This window comes from Ammospiza caudacuta, chromosome 23, assembly GCF_027887145.1.
Source record: "Ammospiza caudacuta isolate bAmmCau1 chromosome 23, bAmmCau1.pri, whole genome shotgun sequence".
NCBI lineage: Eukaryota > Metazoa > Chordata > Aves > Passeriformes > Passerellidae > Ammospiza > Ammospiza caudacuta.
The window spans coordinates 3,545,162-3,557,757 of NC_080615.1; the positions used below are offsets into that span (position 1 = coordinate 3,545,162).

The window sequence follows — 12,596 nt, forward strand, 5'->3', positions numbered from 1 at the left end:
CACTCAATCTGGCAGCAGACACTTGGTCATAATCATAGAAATGTGGCATCTGTTTTGCTGCCAGCACCATTGGCTTCTCTTAAAAACAGGCGTGGAAAAGTGGAGAGAAAGGGGTGGACTTTCCTCCTTGATTCCCACACCCTGAGTGAGATTAGAAAGGATTTAAATTGCTGAAATGACAACTTTAAAAAAAATGAATTGACAATCCAGTCTTGTAAACAAATAATCATCATGGTCCTTCCTTCTCCCTTCCTCTATCTAGCAGCAAATGAAAAAAAACAAAAGGGGAAAAGATGAAAGAGGGCAAAGGGATAAAGCTTGAAAGAGGTTTGAAAGAGTTTGCTGTTGTGTTTTTTGAGAGCTTGAATATTTTGAAACAAGCTGTAAATGGAAATTCTTCCTTGTAGGATGGTGAGGCCCTGGCACAGGTTTCCCCATCCCTGGAAATGTCCAAGGCCAGGCTGGATGGGGATTTATACCAGCCTGGGGTAGTGGAAGGTGTCCCTACCTGTGGCAGGGAGTTGGAACAAGATGAGTTTTAAGGTCCCTTCCAACCCAAACCATTCTGGGATTCCCTTTTTCTGTGTAATAGAAAATAAAAGGTGCTGGGGAAAAAATAATCCTTAACTCTTCTGCAGTCAGTGGTTTGCCCAGAAGTGATGAGGATATATTAGATTTTTCCTGTCTCTAAAGCAAAGTGAAATGCAGAGATTTTTCATCTTTTCTCTTTGTCCTACTGTCCCACCTCCTCCTGTGACCATGTGCCAATGGCCACTCCTGATGGATTGGGTGCACGAAGGGATTTTAGCCAGGCTCAGGGCAGTGCATTCACAACCAGAAAAGCATTATATCACCTCAAAAAAACCCCAACCCAAAACCACCAACCCCTCCCCAAAAAAAAAACAACAAAAAAATCCCAACTTAAATCACTTGAGATAAGTTGGGTGTTATCTGAAGTTGCAAATTGCTTGTTTGCTTCTCCAGCTGGAGCTGTTAATTCAGAACAATTAACACACGTTTAAAACCCAGACAAAGCATATGGAGGCAGTCCTTGGGAAAAGAGCCTCTTTGGGATGGAGTGCCTCAATGGGAAATCAGGATAACTCCAGTTTGGCTTTCCCCTTAGATCCTGGCAGGTGTTGTGGGAAATGACACAAATACCAGAGTTTGGACCCTCAGAACCCCGATTGGATTCTAGGTTGAGGGATGCTCGAAGCAAGACCCAGCTGGGTCTCTAGACCCAAAAGAAATCCAATGTTGACATTCACTGTTGGGATGAATTTATCACTGAGACAGCCTTCACCTCCTGCTCGTCCTTCAAATATTTCTTCTTGATGAAGAAATAACAAATCCTAGAGTGACTCCTAAAATAATGCCTGAATTTTTTTATTGGCCCTTTGCAATGCCATGGAGCACCTCCCTGGCTCCATCCTTCTGGCCTTTTGTGGCATCATTTTGGACACCTGCCATTTATTTTCTCAGGTTCCCTTTTGGTTTTTGATGCAGGTGAAGAGCAAAAGCCTAAATCTGGAAAGAAACCCCCAAAATACAGGAGTTCAACCTGCTTAAAATACTGATGTGAGCTCAACCTGCTTAAAATATCTGTGGGTCAAGGAGCCAGGAGGTGAGCTCATTGCTGTTTTTGCAAGGACATAAACCACTGTTAGACTTTTATGGGATGCTGTAGAAAATGCTGCAGCAGTTGTTGCATTTTTGCAGCCCAGTGGTGGCTTAAGGGGTGATCCATCCTTTCCTCCACCCTTGCCTCCATGTATCTATGTGTCTTTTCTCCATGTGCGTTCACCCATGCATCTGTGCAGCCTTGCATCCATGAATCCATGTATCCTTGCATTTTTCCATCCATCATTTTTGGTCTTATACTTCTGACCAGCACTGCACACAAATTTTATTTAGGGCACCCATGAATTTATTTCACAAGTGAAAAAAATCCCACAAATCCGGATATTTTCCTCAGAAACTTTACAGGAATTGGCATGGCTGAAGATGCAGCAGCTTCTAGCATCCCCTGCAAACGATGAGAAAATTAACTTTTCCATCTCAAAGTTGGCCCTAGGATTTTGGCATTGGGGACCCCTGTAGCATGAGCCCCCCAAAACCTCCATGCCCCTGAGCTGTGAAAGCCAGGCAGGTCATCTTTAAGAGCTTTTCCTGCAAACCCTTTCCTGCTACTCCCCCATCCGAGGATGGATGTAGGCAGCATCGGCAAATCTGAATAACTAATCAGAGTCCTCATTAACCCCCCACTGAGATGCTCAAACATTCACTTTGCTGTTTGTGAAGCAGGGAAAAAAAAAAAAAAAAAAGGAAAAAGGGAAAAAACCTCACAAGCCACCCTGCATTAAAATTGATGTGTTATTAATCCCACTGTTCCAGGCCTCATGGGCACCGAATTTTCCTGCGTCTGGCCCGAGGCTGAACAGTATGGTGCTGCTTCTGCAGGGCACTTTGCCTTTCCATTATTTATCAGCACAGTGGAGAGAGGCTGCTTTTGTTCCCTGGATCCAGATGTGTGCACATGCACATGTCTGGGGTGGGGATGCCCAATATTTCTCTGCATGCCCCGTTTGGGTAAATGTGAGCCCCCTACAGCAGGGCTCTGCCAACAGATCTGTCTCTCCCAACTGTGTTTTGCCTCAAAGCAGCTTTGCATTTGCAGAAAATATTTAAAAATATTTGGGTGTATGGGCATGTTTGAAATCTTTCACTCTCTCTGAGAAAGGGTGGGGTTTGTGCATCACCAGTTTAACTTCTGAAATGAAAATATTATGTTGTTCTTTGCACCAGCATCTCCAAAACCTGCCCCCAGCCCTTATCCAGAGGCTGGAGAGAAATTGCACTGTGTGGGGAAAAGCCCAACACACCAAAGGTTTTTGTCACAAAAGTCCTCCTGGCAGATGGCAGCAGGTGTTGCCAAAGTATTTGGAGAGCCACGATCATCCCTTGAAGCTCCTTAAAGGGTTAACTGAAACTTGAGCTTTGATTTCTGCATTTGTACTGATTTTCACACCTACAGGGTTGCTTTGGTTGTCCCCAGGAGTGTGGAGTTTGGGGCCCATAGTGTGGCCCAGCAGCAAACTGCTGGCCCCAAAAATAAAAATAATTCAACAAAAATATTTTAAAATATAGTATAAAATATTAAAAATACAATATAATATTTTATAAAATATTATATTTTATACAATATTTTTATAAAATATTATACAAATAATATAATATTTAATAATATTATAATATTATATAAAATAATTAAACAAAACCCGGCATTACTGGGGTTTTCACCATTTATGGTTTCCTTCCAAGTCAGAGGAGCTGACATTAAATTTATTAAACCATGATTGTCACAATTAAACAGCATTGACATGATGAGGCTGGAAGCACCATGGCCTGCTCACATTGGAAGAAACAAAGTGACATGCTGGGGAAAGCCTTCCTGCTTTGAAATCCTACACTTTTCACAAAAAATCCTGGTTTTTCTTTTGCTAAATGTCAGCTTTATTAGCATTCCCTTACACTTCATTAAAACTTGTTAGCAGGGATGCCCTTGGCTTTTTGCAGCTGGGGTAGAGCCTGTTGTCCCAGGATACTGAGCTCCCAAATCTGCTTTGGATGCTGCTCAGGCCAGCAAATCAGGATTTAGGGCATTTGTGGGGATTGATGACTTGTCAGAAATGGTGTCTCATTTATGACCCCAGGGCTGAGTACCATGAGCAGCCATGGGACACCAGGATCCTGCTGCCTTGCATTGCCTGTGGTGGAGCATCTTGGAGGAGGCATCTCCTCCATTCCCCTTCGCACCGGGAGGACTTCAAAGGCCTTTGCTAAACTTCAAAGGATGCCTTTTGAAGTTGCTAAAAGTGCTCAAAAAGACTTCTCTCTCTCTCTCTCTCTCTCTGCAAGGGTGTTCAGGGAGATGTCCCTGGTGGGGTTGGCTCTTTGTTTTCTCCGTGATGGGGACAAAAACGGCGCCGTTTCTGCAGAAGGTGCACAATGGTTTTGTCCTAAATGCATGTAGCACCCAAGGCCTCAGGCCTGGCCACCTCCAAGGATGAAAATCAGTCTGTCAGAGCTCTTTTAACACTGACAGAGCCTTATTTCTGCTCCTTTTCCTCTAGCCCTCATGTTTTGTTCACACAGCAAGCCCAGATGGCAAAAGTCTATCCTGTGGGATAGAAAAAAGTCTTTATAGAATGAAGGTGCAAAACATGAGCTTTTCCATCATGATGTCAGGGCAAATCCAATGAAAATCAAGTCCAAATTTGTATTTGGCATCAGCCCATTCATGCTCCTCCAAGGCATGAACATTAATTCTTTACCCTAAATAACCTTAATATTTCACCTGCTATTGTGGTGGAAGAGTTTTGGACTCAGGCCCTTCAGGTCTCTACATCTCTTGGCGGGACCTGCACTTGCCTGAGAAGTCAAGAGGCACCTTGATCGTTTGTCTCTCATCAAATTTTCCACATTTGGAGGTTTCTGCTGTGTTTTGCCCTGAAACGTTCCAATTGTTTCCAGATCTCTCCTTCTTCATGCAAGTTTCCCCCTGTACCTCCTTTGGACCCACGTTCTTGGGGGAGATAATGGACACCTGCCCTGAAGGCACAAACCTGCACCTGTTGTTCTTGCCAGGGGTTGGGATGGAGTTAAAACCAGGGGAAACAGTTCTCATGGATCTCCTGTCTGGCCTTACCACACCAGACACGGCTCTCTGCTGGTGATGTGTAGTGGAGATGCATCCCTGGGGTGTGGGGGGCACCTGAGGAGCTCTCCAGGGGTTCTGTGCATGTTGGGAGGTATCTCAGGTGTATTTTGGGCAGCTGAGGAGCTCTCTAGAGATTCTGTGCGGGTACTTCAGGTGTATTTTGGGCAGCTGAGGAGCTCCTTGGAGGTTCTGTGCAGGTTGGGAGATATCTCAGGTGTATATTGGGCATCTGAGAAGCTCTCCAGAGGTTCTGTGCAGGTATCTCTGGTGTATATTGAGCAGCTGAGGACCTCTCCAGAGGTTCTGTACCGGTATCTCAGGTGTATATTGTATCTGAGGAGCTCTTTGGAGGTTCTGTACATGTTGGAAGGCATCTCAGGTGTATATTGTATCTGAGGAGCTCTTTAGAGGTTCCATGCAGGTATTTTGGGCAGCTGAGGAGCTCTTTGGAGGTTCTGTGCAGGTTGGGAGGTAACTCAGGTGTATATTGTATCTGAGGAGCTCTCCAGAGGTTCTGTGCAGGTATCTCAGGTGTACTTTGGGCAGCTGGTGAGCTCTTTGGAGGTAGTGTGGTGGCATATATCAGATGTACATCCAAATCATCAGTTCCGAAGGTGGAGGTGTGCAAGCATCTGCCTATGTTAGACATTTATCAGAAATCTGAGGAGCTCTGAATGGATTTTGTGTACCAGGGTGTTTGGGATGCATATTGAAATCTGAGGGGCTCTCTGGAGGTGACACATCTGTCAGAGCTCTGAGGAGCTCCTTGAAGGTGCTGTGTGCCCTGCTGGATGTTCTGGGTGAGTAACAGAGATCTGAGGAGCTCCCTGAAGGTCTCTGTGCCATGCTGGATGTGCTGGGTGTGTAACAGAGATCTGAGGAGCTCCCTGAAGGTGATGGTGCCATGCTGGATGTGCTGGGTGAGTAACAGAGATCTGAGGAGCTCCCTGAAGGTCTCTGTGCCATGCTGGATGTGTAACAGAAATCTGAGGAGCTCCCTGAAGGTGATGGTGCCATGCTGGGTGAGTAACAGAGCTCTGAGGAGCTCCCTGAAGGTCTCTGTGCCATGCTGGATGTGCTGGGGATGTAACAGATTTGAGGAGCTCCAGCCAGGTGTGTTTATCAAAGGTGTCTATGCCAGATGTGCATTGGTGAGGAGCTCTCCAGGGTGGGTTGGTACCAAGGTGATCCATCAGGGCTGGGCTGAGGGCAGCTTGCCAGAGGCTGTGTGCATCAAGGGACATTTATTGCACTATATATATCTATAATATTAGGGATTTATGCTGGAATCTGAGGAGCTCTTTACCAGGAGATATATATCAGGGTGGATGCATCAGACATAGATTGGAGATCTCAGGTGATGTTTCTAGACACAGAGGTAATATCTGGGGTGATGTTCATTGAGGGACATTCATCAGATGGATGTTGAAGGTCTGAGGGGCTCACTAGAGGTGTTGTATATGGAGACATCTGGTGAATTTTATCTCTTGTATTCCATTTTTTTTTGCAGTCAAACACAAAACACCCCAGTGTGGGTGGCTGTGCTGGTCCTTGCTCAGCCCATCTTTATTTTTCCACTGGAACTGCTGAGAGGGGCCCAGAAATCCCAGTCCCATAAAGGGCAGATTCTTGGCAGCTGCAAAATCACCTCTAGCATATGGATGGACTTTTCTTTATTAATTAGTGTCTGGGAGCTCCCCCATTTGGGAGGTAGTGGCTGCTCCCCTGTTCACTCTGTGTGAGCCCAAGTTTAAAAACACCTTTATTATAAAAGGTGTTTTTAATGTAAAAATATTATAATTAACCAGGGGAATGCCAAATATTATATAATATATATAACATATAACATATTATATATTATATGTTATATATAATATATTATATATTATATAAACTACATAATATAAATATTATATATATAAGAAATAATTATAATTTATAATAAATAAATAAATATTATAATTTTATTATAATTAACCAGGGAAATATAAATGATAATATTATAATTGACCAGGGAAATGCCAACTACCAGCATGAAATGGGGGCACAGCCAGCCATCAGTGCTGTTTCATTCCTTTTTTCCCCTTTTTTCTCCTTTTCAGACCTGGATTTCAGCAGTAACCCTCAGTGTGATCCTGTGAGGAGCTTTCAGCACCCACCAGGAGAGGAAGAGGAGGGGACAGGACCACCTTGGCCTCCATCCCCTGTGCCCAGACCAAGGAAGAGCTCGCCTTCGTTTGCTGGACACATCTCGGTTCGACCTCTAAAATTCTGATTTGTTTTTGTCCCTTTTTTGGAGATGTTCAAACCTGCTGGGGAAAATCCCTGACCTAGCTCGACATCAGTCCTGCTCTCATCTCCAGGGGATATTCCCACCTATGTTTTTCTTGATTTCTCCTATTTTCCCCATCATCCTCCAGAAAAAAAAGCATTAAGAAAGACTTGCCATCTGTGGCTCCACTGCCAATGCACTTTCGTAGTGCAGACCTTCATCCTTTGCTTAATATTTCACTTTCTTATTTTATAATTTCTCTCAATATTAAAATATTTCATTTTTGCTTCCCCAGGTTGTGATCCCCACCCAGTTTTCAGGGCAGTGGGAGGACACTTCCAGGGCAGTGGCTCCCTGAGCACCCCCTAACAGTAAGGCTGCTTTGCTTTATATTATTTAAGCAATTATGTGTATTAATTGTGCAATTATGTATATTAATTGAGCAGGATGTGGTGAATCATGACCTTGGTGTGGTTTATTTGGAGGAATTTCTTCTGTTTTCTGCTGATATAATTTAAATTGTATCAACCCTTTCCCTAAATGCTGTGAGCATTTCAGAGCAGAAACACTTATTTTTTAAAAATAAATCAGTCTGTGCAGGGAGTCTTGTTTTAAAGCTCAAGTGTAGATAACATATTGTTAAGAGCCCTACAAGGCATAAGCAGCCTGGAGAAAAACACAGATATATTTTTGTGAAAATACTCTGAAATATAGGTTGTTATCACTGCAAAATTTTGGCACAGCCGGCAGTAGGGTGCAAAGAAATGGCCACCAACTAAAAATAAATGAAATGCAGAGCTTAAAATAAGATGTACATGAAACCAAGGGTTTCACAGTCCTTTAGTCAACCCTGATCACTAAAATTAGGGCTTGACAGAGTGACAAATGTGCTTGATCCGTGCCAAAACCAGGACACCAGCAGGTGACACAGAAAATAAAACCCTGCTGGCTACAACTTCCCTCCTGTAGGAGCAAAGAGAAATCTTTGGTCACTGAAAATGGGAGTGGCCCCTTCAATTTGGGTAAATATTCTGCAAAAGTGCCTGGTTTCACTTTACAGTGGTTATATTTAGGTGGGGGCTTCTCAGGGAAAAACCTAAACTCTTCATTTGGTCCATGGCCCAGCAGAGCATCTTTTCTTTGAGTCTTTTCTTTTGAGTCTTGCCTCTTCTGAAAGTAAAGTAAGGAGTAAAGGAAGTAAAAAGTAAGAAGTAAAGTAAGAAGTCCCCTCCCGTTTTAGTAAGAAGCAGCCAGCAGGGGCAGGATTATTTCCCCTAGGCTGCCCTTTGTTTCTTGCTGGTGTCCCTGCCTCAGCCCAAAAAAAACACATGATGAAGGAAGTGATGAAAATCTCCTCAGCCTGATTTCACCCCTTTCTGATAAAGGTGCAGGTTGGGTTCATGTTGAAATTACTTTTTTGCTGGCTGTAGGGGGGATTGGGGTCACCACAATGACATTTTTTGGGGGGATCCTCCCTGCTTGGTGCCCTTCTTCCAATCTGTATTTCAAAGTGAGTAAAAGTGATGCCTTGGAGTGGCTGCCTAGAACAGAGGCCAGACAGTTAAGAGAATAGAGTGGGAATTTGTGAAAGGCCTTTAACAGACACACCTTGGACAGTCAGAGCCTCCCAGAGGCTGCACCCAGCATGGACAGTGGTCAGAGTTTTTCAGGCAGATTTCAGTTTGGTCCACTGTCTGGGTTTGGAAAGACAGGAGTCTGCTAAGGAAGGCAGGAGCCTCCACTGAAATGGAGAATGTAAACCCTCCCCACCCCTCCTAATTGCTATAAATTTCAAATTAAGGGGCTCTCAGGCAAAAATATGGGAGCAGAAAATAACAGTTCTTTAATAGGGAAGAAAACAAAAGGATAAAATAAACAATGCAGCACACTAGAACAACACTGACAGAGTCAGAACCCAACCTGACACCCTGTGGGTCAGGGTGCTGGCAGCAGTCCCATTGGAATTGTGGCTCAGCCCTCCTGCAGTGTCAGGGCTGGTTCTGCTGGAGCAGGGATCCTGGAGAAAGGTGCAGTCTCTTCCTCTGAAGATCCAGGAGAAGAGACAGCTGCTGTTCCTCTGGGGAATCCAGTGCAGAAGCCGTGCTGGTGTTCCAGAATCTCCAGATTATATCCAGGTAGGAATGCTTGGCTCCTCCCTCTGGGCTCACATCTCCCAATGGGATGCTGCAGTTCTTATCAGCCATGCAGGGACATTCAATAGCTGTTATCAGCAGGTGTCCCCTCCCGAGGGAGGTGTGATTGTGGTCACTCAAAGAGAGAGATAAGGAAAACTGCCCACGTGACAAAGGTAATCTGGCATACAGATGGTAATAGAAAACATCTTGCATTGCAATCTGGAACATCCATTTACATATCAGGGGTTAATTCTTCAATTACAGTGTCAGCTAATGAAGTCTCATTCCCCCAGTTTGCTCCTCCCCAATTCACCTTTATTTATACTTTTCTGGTCCTGAGGTTGTTGGGTGTCCTTGGGTTCCAGGCCCAGAGGAATTGTTTTGTCTGACCAAGATGTGAAGACAGGAGCTGACGCTTCATATGGAGTTAGTTATGCACTAATGCAGCACAGGATTTGGAAAATATAAAGGCTAAAATCTCAAGGCATCAAAAGTGCTCAGTGCCCTGCCATGTGATTTGTGTGGGTTGGGTTGCTCTCTTTGGAGGAGCTGTGGCTGTGAGGCCACAAAGTGCTGGAAGCTTCTCCAGCAAGGAAATCAAACCAGAACTGCTCAGCAAATTGTGCCAACAGGGTGCAGACACCTTCCTTGAAAGGCACAGGAGGATGTGATGGTGGTGGGTGTCCATTCAATGACCTTCTGGAACACTGAGCTGTAATCACTCTAAGTGGTTAATGATAGAAATTACCTGAAGGCTTCTGAGGAGCAACTTGGTTTCCCTTGGCTTTCCCCACTGTGTGTTAGAGCCCTCAGTTTCCAGGCACCAAACTATTTCAGCTTTCCTTCTCCAGAAGCCCCTATGGCCACAAGATGCACCTCTGAGGCCAGGCCATACCTTTTGTCATTGTGCAAAAAAAGTCGTGAAAAAAAATTTAACATATCTGTCTCACACCGTGAACACTTTCCAATCCTTTTTTGATCCCAATTTCCTCATCCTGTTGAGTTCAGACCAGGCTGAGATTTACTCCCATTTGGAGTAAATGGAGAAGACAGTCTTATTAAGCATTACTAAAGGAGTTTGAAACCCATTATAATTCCTTATAAATCACCATGTCATATTTCAAACTTCTCTTTCATCATTGAGACTGGAAATATGGCCCAAAAATTGTTTTCACATGGGCAAATGAAAAATGTTTCAATTGTGGTGATTAATCAAGGTGTTCCCATCTCAATCTTTAGTGCCTTGGCTCGGGGTTTGGACAGGGACAGCTCCCTCTAGATGCCAGAAAGCCTGACATGCCTCAAGGAAAACCTTATTTTTGTTTTCTGGTCAGCAGAGTCACTTTTCATAGGGAATTTTACATTTTACATAGGAAATTCAGGGAGAAGACAATACCAGGAGGAGCCAGAGAGCTGCAAGAGAGGGATGTGAAATGAAAACTCAGTGAGTCAAGAACTCTGGTTTATCTACCTTATGGGGCTCCAGAGGGAGTTTTTCCCCCTCCCAAGGGGAAAATTTCCTAGTGTGATAGCAGGATACAGCAAGAAATGAGGCAGATTTAAGGGAGGATTTTATTTGGTGTAGTGTGGTACTGCTGCTTTCCTGACTTTCCCAGTCAGGGAGTCTCACACCTCACCTGTGTTTCTGCAGTTGGGTTCACTCTGCTGTTTTTAGCAAGTCCACAAAAAAACAGGTATATGTCCATGTTTACTCATGGGGGTTTTGGGAGATTTACATAAATACGGTGAGATTTGAGTTGCAAAACAAACACCCCAGAAAGGAATTAAATTGAAATCTAAAAATACGGAGAATTGCAGTATTGATTATGGGGTGTTCATGGACTGCAGCAACATTTACAAAAAGTCCTCGGTTTGTGGTGGGATATGTGCCAGAATTGTTGGCAGTGTTGAGGTTGCAGGTGGGTCTTGCACTGGCATTGGTCTGTTTTGCACTTTGTGATATTTGCAGAGGCAGAGAAATTGGTTATTATTCAATAACTGTATTCCCCAAGTTAGTGCCCCTCCCCAAATCTCCAAAACTCCATGCAGCTCACTTGCTTCCCTTCTCCTGCCCTGTAGAAAAAAAGATTGGAGGCACAAAAGGCAAAGAGGGGTTGGGATAAGAACAGTTGGGATAAGAACAATTTACTGGAAACAGCAATGAGATAAGAAAATGAACTTGTAGCAGCAGCAATGCAAATAACAAAAATGCACAAAAGAGAGCACAGAGCTTAACCTGACCACAGCCATGCCTCCAGAGAGCTCCCTCTGGTCAGAACCAGCATTAGCACACTGCTCTATCCTTCATGCTTGCTGCAGGAGAATGAATTCCCTCCTTCTCAGAAGAGAGAGAGTCCCTTTCCCCTGCCCCTGGCAATAGTAATAATAATAATAATAATAATAATAATAATAATAATAATAATAATAATAATAATAATAATAATAATAATAATAATAATGTCTGGTCAAGCCCCCCTCCAAGCTATTGTAAAAATTCACTCTGTCCTTTTTGAAACCAGGACACTGGTGAAGGATTGCGGGTGTCAGTTTGGACTGGAAAAACTTGAATAATGGTTTAATTTTTGCAGAGCAAGAGAGTTTTTGAGTGTGTTTCTTCTCAGCTACTCAAGCAACAGAGCTGATGTCACCTTTGGTCTTGGGGCAGAAGTTTGTAGAATTCACAAATATTGCAAATATTGCAAGGGGGAGAGGAGGGGCAAACCCTGACTGCTGCTCTGTGGTGCCCAGGGGCAGGACCCACAGGAACCCAAAGGACCCAAAGCCTGAAGTTGTGCCAGGGCAGGTTCAGGTTGGGTATTAGAGAAAGGTTCTTCACCCAGAGGGTGCCTGGGCACAGGAACAGGCTCCCCAGGGCACTGGGCATAGCTCAAGGCCAGCAGAGCTCAAAAAGCCTTTGGACAATCCCCTCAGGTGTGTGGTGTGACTCTTGGGGATGGTCCTGAGCAGGGCCAGGAGCTGGAATCGAGGATCTTTGTGGGTCCTCTCCAGCTCAGATCATTCTGTGATTCTGTGACCTTCTCATGGCCAGTGTGGGGTTGGGATTTGGTGTTTGCAGGATGGAAATGTGGGTGCTCAGTGGCTGATTCCTGACTCATCACTCTCCATGAGATGGAGAATGAAGAGCACAAGCCAAGGTTTGAAAGCACAGGACAAGACTTCAGACTTTGGACATTATTTGTTCTCAATTAATTTGAGATTGTTCTCAACTGTTAAAACATTCATCTGCTCCCTATTTTTTACAAGACAATCAGAATTATTTTTCTTTTGACATTTCATGCCCAGCAAGAGGAAGTTTCAACATTTTTGGGGTTCCTCAGCTACGCTTCACTTCAAAGCTTTTTGATTTGCTGAAAAAAAAAAAAAAATCACAACTTGCTCTTTTGGGAACTTTTCTCGGGCAGAGGGCTGGCTTGCACAAAATTCAAGTATTCTCAGGTTACTTTGAAGA

General features: G+C 44.1%; 1 protein-coding gene across 1 annotated transcript in view; it reads left to right on the top strand.

Annotated features, from left to right (window-relative positions):
- Nucleotides 1-12,596, top strand: part of PKNOX2 (PBX/knotted 1 homeobox 2) — a 108,217-nt gene that overhangs the window by 59,567 nt on the left and 36,054 nt on the right. Inside the window, exons 3-4 of the mRNA XM_058819063.1 lie at nt 6,823-6,974; nt 7,288-7,363. The gene's annotated coding sequence lies outside the window, so the exon portion shown is untranslated. The remainder of the gene's footprint in view (nt 1-6,822; nt 6,975-7,287; nt 7,364-12,596) is intronic.